Here is a 15,006-nt window from a genome sequence, read left to right on the forward strand (position 1 = left end):
CACTTATAGGGCTTTTCGGGTCAGGTTCAGTTTTGCAAATATGAACACACAGTGGAATGTCCTGCCACCCTTTGCTGACCTTTGCCGCTCATTACTGTTGTAATGGCGATAATGAGAGAGATAAAGTTGGAGTGTGTGTGTGTGTGCGTGTACGGTACACGGCGCATGCATAAGTGTATATGCCTAATTCTGTCAGAGTGTGCGTGTGACATCTGAGGCAACACTTTTTCGGGGGAAACTATCATGTCACATCAAAAATCATATCACATCTCACTTTTGCTGACTTCCGCTTTAACTACGCATTTACATAGCCGGTCACTGGATGTTTAGTGACTGATTAAATCCTTGCCTTTGCTTTTCTTTGAATTTTTTTTAAATAGTTTTTTTAGTCTTGTCTCATATAACATAATTGCACATTTTCTTTTTGTTTATGGGAAAGGTTGAATTAAGCCCCCCTACCCCTCTTGATTTGTTAAAGGTAATTGCTATAAATTTTAATGAGCTATTTATATATGCCAGCTGTCAACAAAGTAAGCCATAAGCGTGCATTTTACAAAAACATACGTTTGGTTTGTTCAATATTTTAGAAGTACCCTCAATGGAACACAACAGTTCATGTATTTTCCCTCACATTATCAAGGAAACCACAGGAGATCTGTAAGATAATTATGACATAAAAAACAAGCACTTCTTCTTTATTTAAATGTAAAGCTTTTTGCGATGACTTTAGTTAATAGTTTTAAATAGGATAGTGGAAAGACATAATAATAATAATAATAATAATAATACCATTAGGATTTTTTACATTAAATGCGATTGTCAGGGTTAAGATTTGGTTTTAACTGAAAAAAAAATTGTAAGGTACATTATTATTTTTAGTACTGTTCACAACTGTGAAAGTTATTTCTACATTATGTGTTTATATTTGTTCTCATCCCATAGTTTAGCTAACAAATTGTCTATTGTAATAAATTGTTTTTACCCTATAAAAAGTGAAAGTTGGATTAACTTAAAAAAATTACTTCAACTGGTAACATTTAAAAAAAATTCTAAGTCGAAAAAGCTTAATGTTTTAGGTATGTACCAATAGAGTGTTGCATGGATGATGTATTTTTTTAGGCCAACCTTGAAGTTAACAGGACATTGGTTCCCTCGCAAAAAGCTCATTAATTTCCTCATAGACTTTTGAAGAATGATCGCAAAAAATAAGCTCTATGTTTAACAAAATTTAAAGACACTTACACTTCTGTTCAACAAGTTAATCTTCACAGATGAATACATATTTTATACATTTTGAAGTGTAAATGTGTTTACTAGAAATATGAAAAACCAAATCTTGACTTACCAATATTTTTTTATAAAGATCACACTTTTATTCTTTACATTATATATCTTAGTTGTTTCAATCACTGTACTGAAACTGGTCATGAATGTGTCACCCAAAAGAAGTGCACTTCAAAAAAATAAAATAAATAAAATGCTTGTTTCAACCCAAGTTTGGGTAAAATATGGGCAAACCCAACCACTGGTTTAAATTAACCAAGATGTCCATATTTAAGCCAACTATGGTTTGAAACAAACCAGCATAGGCTATTTTTAACCTAATGGTTGGCTTTGTCCATATCAGTGTTGGCAGTTGTGTGACTTCAAAAATTTTTAGCGACTTTCTTAAAAAAAAGCGACTTTTTGGAGAGCTGTGATACCAGTACTGCCCCTCGAGCGTGAAAGTACGGAACACTTGCATCATGAAGCAACATTTAGGGGAAAATCCAAGTGTGTTTTTGCACCCTGAAAGGGCACTATGCAGAGGGGACGCGGCATAAACAGTCACTGCAGATAAAGAGAAAAGGCCACGGTATGAGATAATTGGGAGCAGGTGGTTTTCAAACTTTGGGGGGGTGATGGTGTTAGGGGCCCCGTTAAATGACATTTTATTAAATACATCAATTTATCATAAACTCTGTGTAATTAAACCTCAAAAAAAAAATATATATAAGTCTACTAACCAACAGCAATACATTGTATCATTTAATATGTTTTATTTAATTCAAATTTTAAGTTAGAAATTGTTTTATGTCTGAAATTGTTAATTTTCTTTGTGTGGGGGGCACTACAAAAAGTTTGAGAACCACTGTTCTATAGAGTTTACACATCAAGGGCCAGATTTAACAAACCGGGCAAATTAGCATAAAAGCACATTGAAAATAAGGACATGGCGCACATTAAAAAACAGGCGCAAAAATAAATTTTCCATAATGATCAACGCAATCTACCGAGAGCATAGGGACATGCTTTTTTAGGCGTGAAATAATGGTAAATGTCAAATACCAGAAAATTCATGAGTGCAAACCTTAGTAAATCGTGTTGCATTAGTGTCTAATAGGGAAACTCCTACAAATGCAATAACGTCAATCGCTAAAACAACTGTGTCCGCACCTTTTCAGAGTTAATTTTTCACTGTGTGTCTTTAGTAAATCATGACAATAGTTTTTTAATGCCAAAATAGGTGACACAAACTGTTAGAAAATTTGGCCCCAAGAGTTCTGATCTTGGAAGGGAATAGGGCATAGGAATGATCACTTCCTCAGTAAGTGACTCTCCAAACAGGCTACTTTACCTATTTTCTTTTTTAAAAAGTTGGGAGGGCAGAAATAGAGAAAGTAAAATATTTAAAAAAATACTTAAAAAATGAAAAAGGGATAGAAACACCGAACAGACATCACCCACTTGTACTGCAGACTCAACCTGTACTCTTTTTAGCATAGCATTAAATCCTCCTAATAGAAATATGGAAATGGCTAAATTATACTTTTCAACTCAGCATTTTTGATCATCTTCTAGAGGTTTCTTAACTTGCTAATTTTAATAAAAATCAAATACAATATACATCTTTTTTAAAGGGATAGTTCACCCAAAAATGAAAATTCCTTTACTCACCCTCAGCTTTTTCTAAACCTGTATGAATGTTTTTATTTTGATGAACTCAAAAGAAGATATTTTGATAAATGATGGTAAGCACACAGTTGACAGTACCCATTGAATTCCATCGGATTTGTTTTTCCTACTATGGAAGTCAATGTTTACAATCAGCTGTGTGCCTACCATTATTTACAGTGGCGGCCGGCGGCTTCTTATATTGAGGGCGCTTCGTGCGAAGTTCGTCACAACATGTATGTAGTCCGTCATGTGTGTGGTTCCTTTTTTCAAAATATGTGTTCTGCGCATCGAGAGATCCTGTGTGCACTTATTTTGCATCACGGGTCAAAATAAGTGCCTGCTGCAGACACATCTAAAGGGTTTATGATAAAAGAGACGCTCGCGTTTGCCAGATACTGGCATGATCTCATGCGTAATCAGAGTTTAATGTTAAAGGAGTGTCCTGCATGTATTTTGTGAACGTGAGCGTCTCTTTTATCATAAACAGTTTTGATGCGTGCAGAAGGCACTTACTTTGACGAAACACGTGATGCACATGGTTCACATGACGCAACAAACACATATTTTTAATTAGCGCCCCTCGGATGAGCAGTCACGAGCTGCCAATGATCATTTATCAAAAAAAAACATTCATCAAAATAAAATTCTTTTGTTTACAACACAAAAAGAAATTCATACAGATATAAAACAAGATCAGGATGACAAAATGTTCATTTTTGGATGAATTATCCTTTTAAAGCTTCACACTACAACCCAGAAGTTTTGCCACATTTTTGTAAGTATTGTTGTTGGCAAGGGACCATTTACTTAACAGGAGGGTACCTGCAGCTGGCATAGATTTGACTGTGACAGCCGTTTCACCTGACACACCTGACCTGATCTTCTTTCTGGTTTGAAACTGAGATTGCAAAATATACCATTTAAGTAGAAACTCATAACGTAATGATACGTTTGGAAAAAGAAATCCCTCCTCTTCTGACAAACGCATCAATTTTTTACAAAGAACCTAAAGTGGAAAAAGAAATGTCACAAGCTTCTTATGAACGCTTACTTCCAGTTTTTGACCTGCCCAACTTGTTGTTAGTTGACACCACTGGCCTGACTCAAAGTTCTTATGAAATGTAAAATGAAGTTTGTTGCTTTTAGTCCATGTCTGTTAGTTATTGTTTGGTAGGTTACTCTAAAAAGCTCACATTATTTTTTGACATTTACTGTCAAAATATACTTTCTACATAACTTATTTTTACATTCCTAAATATTACAAGATATCTATTGATATTAAGGAAATAGAAAAATGAGGCACTCCTGAAAAATGTAAAAAAAAGTTTATAAATAAAAGAAAATGGCTACATGCCAACGCGTTTCAACAAAACAGTTTTCATCGGGGATATCAAATCTATTGATATTATTTTTATTACCTATATCTCAAACTGTACATCATGGCACTAACAGCACCAAGGTCATTAGTTCAATCTCCAGGCAATGCTTTATTTTTACATTTCATTAAAGAGAAATGAGTGTGGGATTATTTGGTGTATTAACACAATTAACTGTTATTTGTTTGGCTAAACTTATAAAGAATCATTTCACCAGTTAAATACCACTCTCTGCTAAAAAAAAGCAATAGACACCATCACAGAAATTCTATTGGTTTTATTTGGAATTTTATTGGTTCTAATGGAATATGGCCCAAAACACACTACAGTGTATTGGTCTTTGTTGGTCTCTACTGGTATGTATTGGTTCTATGTTTTGGTTCTAATGGAATATGGCCCAAAACACACTACAGTGTATTGGTCTTTGTTGGTCTCTACTGGTATGTATTGGTTCTATGTTTTGGTTCTAATGGAATATGGCCCAAAACACACTACAGTGTAGTGGTTTTAATGGTAAAAGCTAATGGTTCCTATTGGTATTTTAATGGAAACCAATAGAATTTTCTGTTATGGTTTTATTGTTTTTTTTCAGCAGGGACTGGCACAGATCCTTCCCATTGTTTTAAAGGGTGTATAAGAATTAATATGGTAGCAGTGGGTCGTGTAGATCCAGATTGTTGGTAAGATCCTACATGAAAAAATCCAACAAGCGTCACAAAATAGTGCGCATAACTTGTAATTCGCTTGTTTTCATGCCAGTCAGTTTCCAACAGGGAAGTTGCCTCTTCACCCGGCAACTTAAGATTGGCTTGCTTGTTTTTATGCTAGTCAGTTTTTAGAAATTCACCTCAGTCTTATAACTTTGATGGATAGCCTATCCAATTGTTTGTGCAATTTCACTGTAACTTCTCTGGACATTACGCTAGCAAAGGTGGAGATGAGAAAGCAGAATGAAAGAGTAAAGGTAAGTAGCCTCTGTGTACTCTAATACATGATGTTAGTTTTGTAAGTTTAGTACAAACAAATGAAAGCTTAATGATATGGAAATAAGCTAGATTAGGTAGGTGGCAAAACCAATTAGTGTGTAGCTAGCTAGCATTGTAAGTGCCTCGGGACATACAGTATATGATCATGAATCATGATATGATCTGTGTTTGTAGCAGTTCACTGTATCTTATAAAATATTTTTTAGCATACTCTTGTATTTATGATTGAAGTATGAGGGAACATGTGTTGCTGTTTAGCATAGCGTAAGATGATACAATAATAAGATTTTTGTTACAAATTTATAATCAGAATCCACATATGATTGTATGCTAAGCTAATGGTATGTATAGAGGGTATGCACGTGACGTCACCTTCGGCGAAAGTGACTGTGGTTACGCCCACTGAGTGGCAAAAAGTCTGAGCGACAGCATTAGCTTAAGGTGGAAAACCTGTCTAAAATGGAAAAGTAGTGTGTGATCAACTGTGCTAACAGATTCAACAAAAATTTGGAGCGGTCTTTTTTCAGACTGCAAAAAAACACTCAAAGGAGAAGTAAATCAGTAGCAGTAGCCATATGTCAGGTATGTAAAATTTTGGGATAAAAAATCCTATTAAAAATACACCAATGAATACTCTTATTCTGTGTAATTACAAAGTTTTGTCAATGAGCCTTCATTAAAAAAACCTCCATTATGATGAGCCTTGTGTTCTACGAAAGTGGGATGGTTTAATAGTGTTAGGCAAAACAAACATATATGTCAGGAAAAGCAATGTCTGGCCATATGCCAATGTACACAAAGTACTGGTTGTTTGACAAGTTGTTAGGGTCACTGTTAAGGCCAACTAAATTCAATTTAAGTTGGTAATAGTCAGTTTTACTGGTGTTTTCGCAGCAGCCGCTATGAGTGTTGAGTGTTTTGCTACTCAACAGGACGTGCTCCGGCGTGGTCACGTGGAAAATGACGTCGTTGCATACCCTCTATAGCTGACACCTGGCATCAGTAAGAATATATTTTTATAATATTGTAATTTTAGACTTTTTACATTTCTTTCAGTGCTGGAATTATATTAAAAATGCCCTAAACCATGAAGGCTTAAGTGGCTATAAAATTTAAAGTATTGTCTCTGTTATATGATAAGGCAGCGGTTGGCATAAACAGTGGCTTAAAAGTCATTTTACTCTATGATTATTAAAAATATCATGTTTGTTGAACACACACATTTATCACAGACAGTGTCCCTATCTTGAGCCATTTTTAGAAACCGTGTCAGCGGTATAAGACCACACTATTGGATTCATGTGGCCCTACAACAAACCGCTCCATATTTACCTAAATTAACCACGCATAGATTTCTACACACATTCTCTGGGGTGTATGACCTATTCAAACCTTACTAGAATACCCTAACAGTTATTTGTATAAAACCACAAATGTATATTGACACACCTAAAACCGAGCTAGTCTAACCACATGCGTAAAAAGATGTCTGTATTGACAAAAATAAACAACTACACTTGAGCCTAGCACAGTTACCTGAGCATTGTCTCAGAGAAAGCATATCACTTATTAGCTCTAGATGGACTTTTCATACTTCAGTGTTGATTTTGTGCAAAATTCTCAGAAATTTTATGGAATGGATTTGGATGGAATTGATTAAACATGTCTAATGGGAGAAAGCATATAGCTAAAATATTTCAAGCTAAAGCTATTTTAACATTTGCCTCATACAACCATCATAGCAGGTCCTTACCAAATACATGGTCCATTTCCTCTAATGTCACTTCCTGTTTGTCCTACGAATAAACCATGTAAACATGTGAACTCACTGTGAAGTGTTGCCAGTCTAACCTGTCTTATCTCCATTGTTATACTGAATGGTTCATGTTATATTGGATTTCATTTTTATTTGATTACAGTTTTTGTCATGGTTATCAGTTTGTACTGTCTATTTGAATTATTGATCACTGCCTGTGTTTTTGACTATTCTTCTGACTTTTAATTTGGATTTATTAAATCTCACCAAAGTTCTGCAAATGAATTTAAACCCGACTTCTGTTACAATAATTGTGCCACCAGGATCCCAATCAATAAGGTAAAAATAACTGTGGTTTTCAAACAGGTTTTCCAACAAGTTTATAGTCTGTGTTCCTGTAGCTCAATTGGTGGAGCATTGTGTTAGCAGCTCAGACGGTCATAGGTTTGATTCCTAAAAAACACATACTGATGATTACTAAGCAATGCACATTGAGTTGCTTTGAATAAAAGCATCTACAGAATGCGAAAATGTAAATTCCCCACATTCCATTGGTTGGAGAAACCGATCAAACTCATGCTATTCGTTAAGTCAATGTTGTTGTGTCTGGCTGCTTAAAATGCTAAAAATACAAACCTATCAGGTTTAATCTGAATTTGATCAGAAACCATCAATAATCAATTCTACTGATTTTACTTCAAATACCGTTTTTTTGTGTGGGCCAACTGATTATCATGAAAGAAATCAGATGACATATCATTATAAAATTGTGAAACATTATAAAGCATATTACAAATAACCACAATTGACTTCAATTACATACCCTGACAGTTTAATTTCAGAATTTAAGTTTGGCATCTAACTTGCTAATGGAAGTTTTTGGCCAAGCCTGATGAACTATTGCCAAGAATTTTTAATAAGGCCGATTCCAAGTTGTACGTGAAACTACACGTTCTTAGAAATGAGAGGCGTTTAACTTTTTGTGGTATGGAGCAGTCTGGCTTAATTAACCTTTGGTTGAAACAGTGGAAAGCTGCTCCTCTAGCGAGCAGTTATCTGTGGTCTTTGTGTTTGTTTTCAAGACTCTTTTGCCACTTGAAAATGCTCTGTTCAGCATTGTCTTTTCAGCAATCGTAAATCTTTAGCATAATCTCCCGTCAAAACACAGCAGACAACAGATAATCATCTCTTTTCTTTCTCTCTTCGACTGGAGAGGCCTGAGGGGCTGCGGGGTGGCCAGTCATTGCGACTGCATGCCGGCTGCCAAACGGAGACACGCTTACATATACACACACACACCTTGAAGAACAAAAAGAGGCAAAGTCAAGGCAAAGCCAGAGTATGCTGCACAAAAGCGCTGTTTGGAAGAACATCTAAGGCTGCCATAGTAGACCTGCACGATATTTGGGGGAAACTGACATTGCGATGCTTTGTTTCTTTGCGATGTAAATTGCGATATGAAAATGCTGGATGACTTCACCAGATGACATGAAAAGCTCTGTTTGAGAGGATTTAACTTCTGCATTGCATTTCTTATTCTCATATAGTGTAACACTGGAACATTTAAAAAAAGTTTTCCTTTTGAAATACATGTTCTGGATGTTCTGTGATGTATTGCAGAGGCGTGCGTTGCAATATATTTTTGTATATGTTTAAGTAAACATCATTATTATTATTCCTAAAACTCAGTGTTACAGATTACAACAATGCCCTTACCTGTTATGTATTAATTGCATAATTAATATTTTATGTATTGGCATATAAATCACTCCACAATGTTTGTGCAATGGAGATGGACAGCAGTGAATGTTTTGAAGTGTATTAATTGTCTGAACAAATATTAAACAGAATAGAAAATTAGATTAACCTAAATGTCAAAGTATCTTTAAGATTTAGGGATTTCCCAGACAGCCTAGCACTTGCATACCAACACCCTAGAGACCTACTGTCAGACAGACAGCTCAGAAAATGGTCACAAGCTATTATCACTATTTAGCTACAGATATGTATACATTTGGTACCGATATGTACCTTTACTGCTATTGTATGCACTCCAAAAAGGTATCTTTGGGGTGCTGATATGACCTTTTTAGGTGCAAAAGTGTACTTTTTGAAGGGGTACCGCCTCAGTTACAGCTAGGGACAGGGGCATCGATTTGGGTTGGGACGCTAGGGACATGTCCAATATTCAACATTCAGAGAACACTAAATTCCCACAGAGCAGAATATTCAGAGAACACTAAATTGTCCCTAGCAATAATTTCAACCAAACAATGGATCTTTATTTATATATAACAACTGATGTCTGTATGTTTCTTGTGTTTTTACTTATTTTACCTAACATGAATTTATTCAGAAATTATTTAAATGAGATTAAAACTCTTTTACAATCGCGTTCTGTAAAAATAGCGCTATTTGTGGTACACAAACAGTTAACATATCTGGTTCTCTGCAATGAGTCCCGCCTCTGTTACTCACATCGCTAATATGATTGGCTTTCCTTTCTTGAGTCCCGCCTCTCTAACCTGCGCTGCTTGATAGGCCTGATTGACCTCATGCGGCCAGAATCGACAGCAGGATGACGTCAAAGTACCGCGAGAGGTATTCGCGAATCATAAGGAGGAGTTTGCTTTTAAATCGCTCTCGCGGAACTTTGACGTCATCCTGCTGTCGGTACTTGCGGCGCTGCACGCAGTCGAACAAGTCTTTTGTCTTTTACCCGCTAAATGTGTGAGGCACGAGTAATTTAAGCTCCAATTTTGTAAGAAAGCGCCAAAGCTCGGCCAAAACATTGAACAAGATGCGATGTGTATGATTATGCAGGCAGGCTACCGGTAAGTGAGTGAGGGAAAAAGGCATTCTTGTATTAACAGTTTTATGAACAAAATACGGGACACATTTATGATTAGGCCTAACGTTACACTAAATGATTCAGGGACAGTGTTTTCCATAGCAATCCCATATTAACGTGAGAAGTTGCAAACTTGTAACAGTAACTTATAGTGCACACTGAGCTGTTTGTATGTAGTTTAAACAGACCGCTCAGAAAAAACACGATCAATAAAATAATTGCTAACTACAGTAGTTAGTAATTATAATTTTTTGCGTTTTTTGTGATGGCTATTGAATAAGTATGATGTGTTATACTGGAATGTTGGGATTGATTGGTAGGAAGTCTGATGGTTCAGTAGTTTAACTGCCAGTCAGAATTTTCACTAACATCACAAAAAAGTAAAGAATAAAATAAGCAGTCTAATATTTGTTGTTTTTGACATGTGTAACCAAATAAATTTGAGACCTAAGATTCATATGACGTTATTTACGTCCCCACCAATGCCAAATCAAAACTATGCCCTTGGCTCGGGAATTTTTTTTTTACCAGATTTTCTGACGTGTAAGTTATGTGACAGATAAACTATATTGACTATTTTAGGATGAATTGCATGTAATTTAAAATTCTTTCTGTGTTTTTGAAGCTTTGATTGTGTTTACAGTGCGCAATATAACATGTGTTCATGTTTCACGTGTAAAAAAACGCGGTATTTTTCCACACAATTTACTTATCTGTATACAGCTGCTTTCACTGTCCTCAAAATGGGCTGATGTCTTCCTTGTTCTATGAAGTCCCTAGTGATGTTACATTTGAAGCGAGGCTTCGGAGCTTGTGTCGAGCAAAAGTGGGCGTGCCAGATGAAGCTTTGATTCGAGACTTGTGTTGTTAACGTTATAATCACGTGACCAATGACAAACGAGGCTTCACTTTCTGCTCAGTCACGTGCGCGCTTCGCTTTGCGTGTCAGAAGGTTCGAACCCTAGAGGTTATTTGCCTTATTCACATCTTGGTTTCACATAATACTGTATATATAGTATTGTATTTACTTATACTTGTGTGCGCGTGTGTTATTATGTGCGTGTGAACATTATTCTGTACAATACAGTATTGAATCATATGAATATTAACTCATACTGGAATTTATCGCCACACTTTAATGAGTAAATACATTTATTATATTGACCATTCACACACATGTTGTCTAAGCTTTATTTGTACACATAATATTAATATTCAGCTGAATTTCATCAGCTTGTTGCTTCATTGATGGAGCTTTTTCCAGAAGCAACTGCTATATGTTTTATTAACCAAAAGATGGCGCTGTTTTCGACACCCTCGTTGAGGCTTCGAATCATGGTTCGAAACAGTAAGAGAAGTATCGGTGCTTCATTCGAAGCTTCATTTCCCCATCACTAGAAGTCCTTCTTCCGAAATCTGTGTTGAGCTCTGGTTGTGTAGCTTGTTTAGTGTGTTGTGATAGCAGCTTAGCTTGCCCTTAGCTTAGCTGGCGACTGACGTATTCCTGTGGGCGGAGTTTAGTAAAAAACTGTTCTACTGACGTCATTAATGCAGGAAGTAGAGGGCTGTAGTCCAAACCAGACGCTCGCTGTAGACTTTCTGGCTGCGTCCGAAAACTCTAAATTGCTGCCTTCTGATGCAGCTTTCCAAGGCAGGAAGGCATCAAGGCATGTCCGAATTCAATGTTTGGTTTACTTCCTGTCTCCTGAGATACCTTTTTTTTTTTTTTTGTCTCCTGAGATACCTACGCTGGGGGTACAATAAGAATGTGATTGGTCGAGCCTGGTCGAGTTCAAAAAAAATAAAATGCCGGCCAAGGACGCGACTGGACCACCAATTTAGTGTAAATAAAGGTAGATTTTCACTTTTTACACCTTTTAATTGCATTTCTAGCGAGAAATTAGTATTGTAGTTTTCAAATATGTGATTAGTTATCACAAAGGCGCTCTCTGTTTATATTTCAAACACGCTGCCTTTGAAGTGTGTCCGAAAGTCTTTCTCTGAGCTGCCTTTATGCCTCCGAAGTAAATTCCTCATGAGGCAGCGAGGCAAGTACGAGTCACTGCCTGGAGTTTTCGGACGCAGCGTATGTTAAAGAAAATATATCGCCTGGCAGTGAACTTTGAGCTTTATCATTTTACAGGTATTATTTATGATATTATAGCAACATTACACACTAACTAGGGTTTAAAAAAATGGGATCAGAAAGAACGTGACCTTAAAAAAATCATAAACAAGTTTTTGTTCTACTTTAACTTAACAAATTAAGTTAAACAATTTCAACTTGATTATAAGTTGTGTCAACTAAATATTCGTAAAGAAAACTTAAAATTTTAGGTTTAATTGACTTGCATAACCAATTTGATTAGGCATCTTTTATTTAAAAAATGTACAGTGCATTTTAGCAATGCCTTATGTTAGCAAAGTTTTTTTGCTGCTACTTTTTTTCTCCAAATCTGCCCTGTAAATGTATATTTGATGTTACTGATTCATTATTTTAATCTATTAACACCCCAGCGCAATATGACACTTTGTAAAACTTTGCTAACTTGTTGAACATTATAGTCAGTAGGTTTAGTCACTTGAATGTAGCTGGATGTTGATTCTTCTGCTTTGGAAAGCATTTGGTGGTAAAAGTTCATCAGTCGATGGGGACAGAAAAGGGCACTACGGTAATCAGACACACTTACCCAGAGTTCAGCAGTTCACACTTGGTAGAAGAGAACAAGAGCGGGGCGTTCAGGTAAATGACAACAGCGACAGATGGAGTGAATGATGAGAGAGAACGAGAGACAGAAGAGGAGGAGTTGTAGGGGCTTCTTGGAATTTTAAGGAGGGAGAGAACACGCCTTTAGTCAGGATGAGAGGTGATTCGAAGGCCAGAGTGAGAAAGGTGTATAAGTGTGACCGTAAACAGTGCTCAACTTTCAAACAAATCTAAGCTTCTGAATGGATGGGCAGCCAAAACGTATACACACGCTGGTGACTGTCTGGCTGGTAAACTCGATTTGCCTTTTTTAAGGGGGTCAATCTTCTTTTAAAAGGGTAACTGTTGTTGTTTGGCACCCTTTGGAATATATTATAATAGAGATGGCTGAACCAATGTGCTGTGATTGACTAATTTGAGCAATTGAGACCCTCTTATGTCTTTTTGGAAGGTAAAAAAAGTGTCCTAGACACAAACCGACATCGTAGGGGTGGGCCATAAATCGCCTGCGATTTGTATTTCGAGAAACTTGGCAAAATTGCATACATTATCGGAGGCGATTTGTCCATGATTATTAATGCGATTTTGCCGAGCTTCTATGTGAAGTACGGCTCTGTGTAGTAAATGCCGCTCCATTTGAAAGCAGGTGATGGCGATTTACTACTAATTACGAAACTGGCTTTACTGATGAGATACGCATGATAATCGTAGACGATTTATCGCCCATCCCTACTACATCATATAAATGATGGAATAGAGGGTATGCATTGACATCACTTTTCCATGTGACCACGCCGGAACTCGCCCTGTTGAGTGGCAAACGTTCAACAAAATGGTTGGTTTTCATAGCGGGTGCTGCGAAAATGGGAGTAAAACTGACTATTATCAGCTTAAATTGAATTTAGTTGGACTTGATAGCAGAGGTAGAGAACACATAGTTACATTAGTTACATTTTCCAAGCATCTGTGCTTTATTAGGGTGTTTGTATTGGGGAAAACATTAATTCACTAAATTCTAAAGCATAGAATCATATTGTGTATTCTTTAAATTTGCATATTAAAATTTATTTAATACCTAATTACATAAAAATTGTGTACTTTTACTTGAGTAAAAGTATGTTAATGTACTTAAATATTAAATGTAAAACAAAAACCTATTATTTATTAAATGTAATACAGTAAAAATTATTATAATATGTTTTGGAATGTATGTTTTCCAAAGAAAAACACATATAAAATACAAATACTTGAAAAGTACTTTTAAGTAGAATGTAAAATCTTGGCTTGATAGTGACCCTAGCAACTTATCAACCCACCTGTGGTCAATTTATTTCTCCTTTCGGTGTTTTTTGGCAGTCTGTAAAACGATAGCTCCGAATTCTTGTTAAATCTGTTAGTACAGTCTATCGCACAACAGCTTTTTCCCATTTTGATGCGTTTTCCTCGCTGATGTCACCCTGTACTCAAATGCTGCCGCTCTGTCTTTTGCCACTCAGTGGGCACAACTGCAGTCCCTCTCGCCGACGGTGACATCATGTGCATACCCTCTATAGTTAAAATGTCATTCAATAAGAAAAACAGAAGTGCTGTTTGGCGGTGTATGTGTAAGAATTTGTTTCTAAAGAAGTGATCCTAACGGACTCAGGACTTTTCATTGCTCAGGGCAAAACTGTCTTTTAAGTGAAAATTACCTTATTTGCATGAACCTGTCGATGTCAGTTTAGGGAAAGAAAGTGTTCAGTTTCTTTGCTCTTCCAATGAAAGTCTCATTTGGTTTTGTCTCCTTGTCTCGTATCATTTACTATCATCTTGTCTTATTTCTACTCCTCTCTTGTTGTCTTGGTTCTTACATAACATTACTTTATAAACTGATAGCACAGCACAAACACAGCTGTCAGGGTTTTATTTTTATAGTTCAAAGCTTTTGACAGGCAACACACATACCTACATTCACACACCTGAGGACAGGATCTTGGCAAAGGTTGGCCTCGAGTATGAGTTAGATTGAAATGCCATGTTAAGCAGCCTGTCTCTAGTCATCATCATTGTGTGCATGCTTGTTACAAAGAACCATTGAGCAGTCACTGTGCACTTTCATGATTTGTTTGTCTTTTATTTAACTGGATAGGCAGTTGAAGTTCTTGCTTGTATGGTGCTGGGTGAACCCCCCTTTAGCTCTGAAACATCCATTAACAATCAGTTGATTATTCATCATATTTTGTATCTTTGTCTGATACAGACTCAAACATAAGGTCTGTTTAAACCATAGACTGTAAAAAAAAATGGACGTAGTGTCCGTGACGTCACCCATAGGTTTCTGAAGATCGTTTTTGAAGCTTAAAGTAGGCGGTGCCTGACGTCGCCATCTTGGCCGCGCAGGCGTCACTGTGCAT

At 36.4% G+C, this 15,006-nt stretch overlaps 1 long non-coding RNA gene across 1 annotated transcript in view; it reads left to right on the forward strand.

Moving 5' to 3' along the window:
* Positions 1–11,701: 11,701 nt before the first annotated feature.
* The window catches only part of LOC129423716 (uncharacterized), a 611,574-nt gene continuing 608,269 nt past the window's right edge, over positions 11,702–15,006 (forward strand). The window contains exon 1 of the long non-coding RNA XR_012369284.1: positions 11,702–11,759. This is a non-coding gene — a long non-coding RNA (uncharacterized lncRNA). The remainder of the gene's footprint in view (positions 11,760–15,006) is intronic.

This window comes from Misgurnus anguillicaudatus, chromosome 1, assembly GCF_027580225.2.
Source record: "Misgurnus anguillicaudatus chromosome 1, ASM2758022v2, whole genome shotgun sequence".
NCBI classification, from domain to species: domain Eukaryota; kingdom Metazoa; phylum Chordata; class Actinopteri; order Cypriniformes; family Cobitidae; genus Misgurnus; species Misgurnus anguillicaudatus.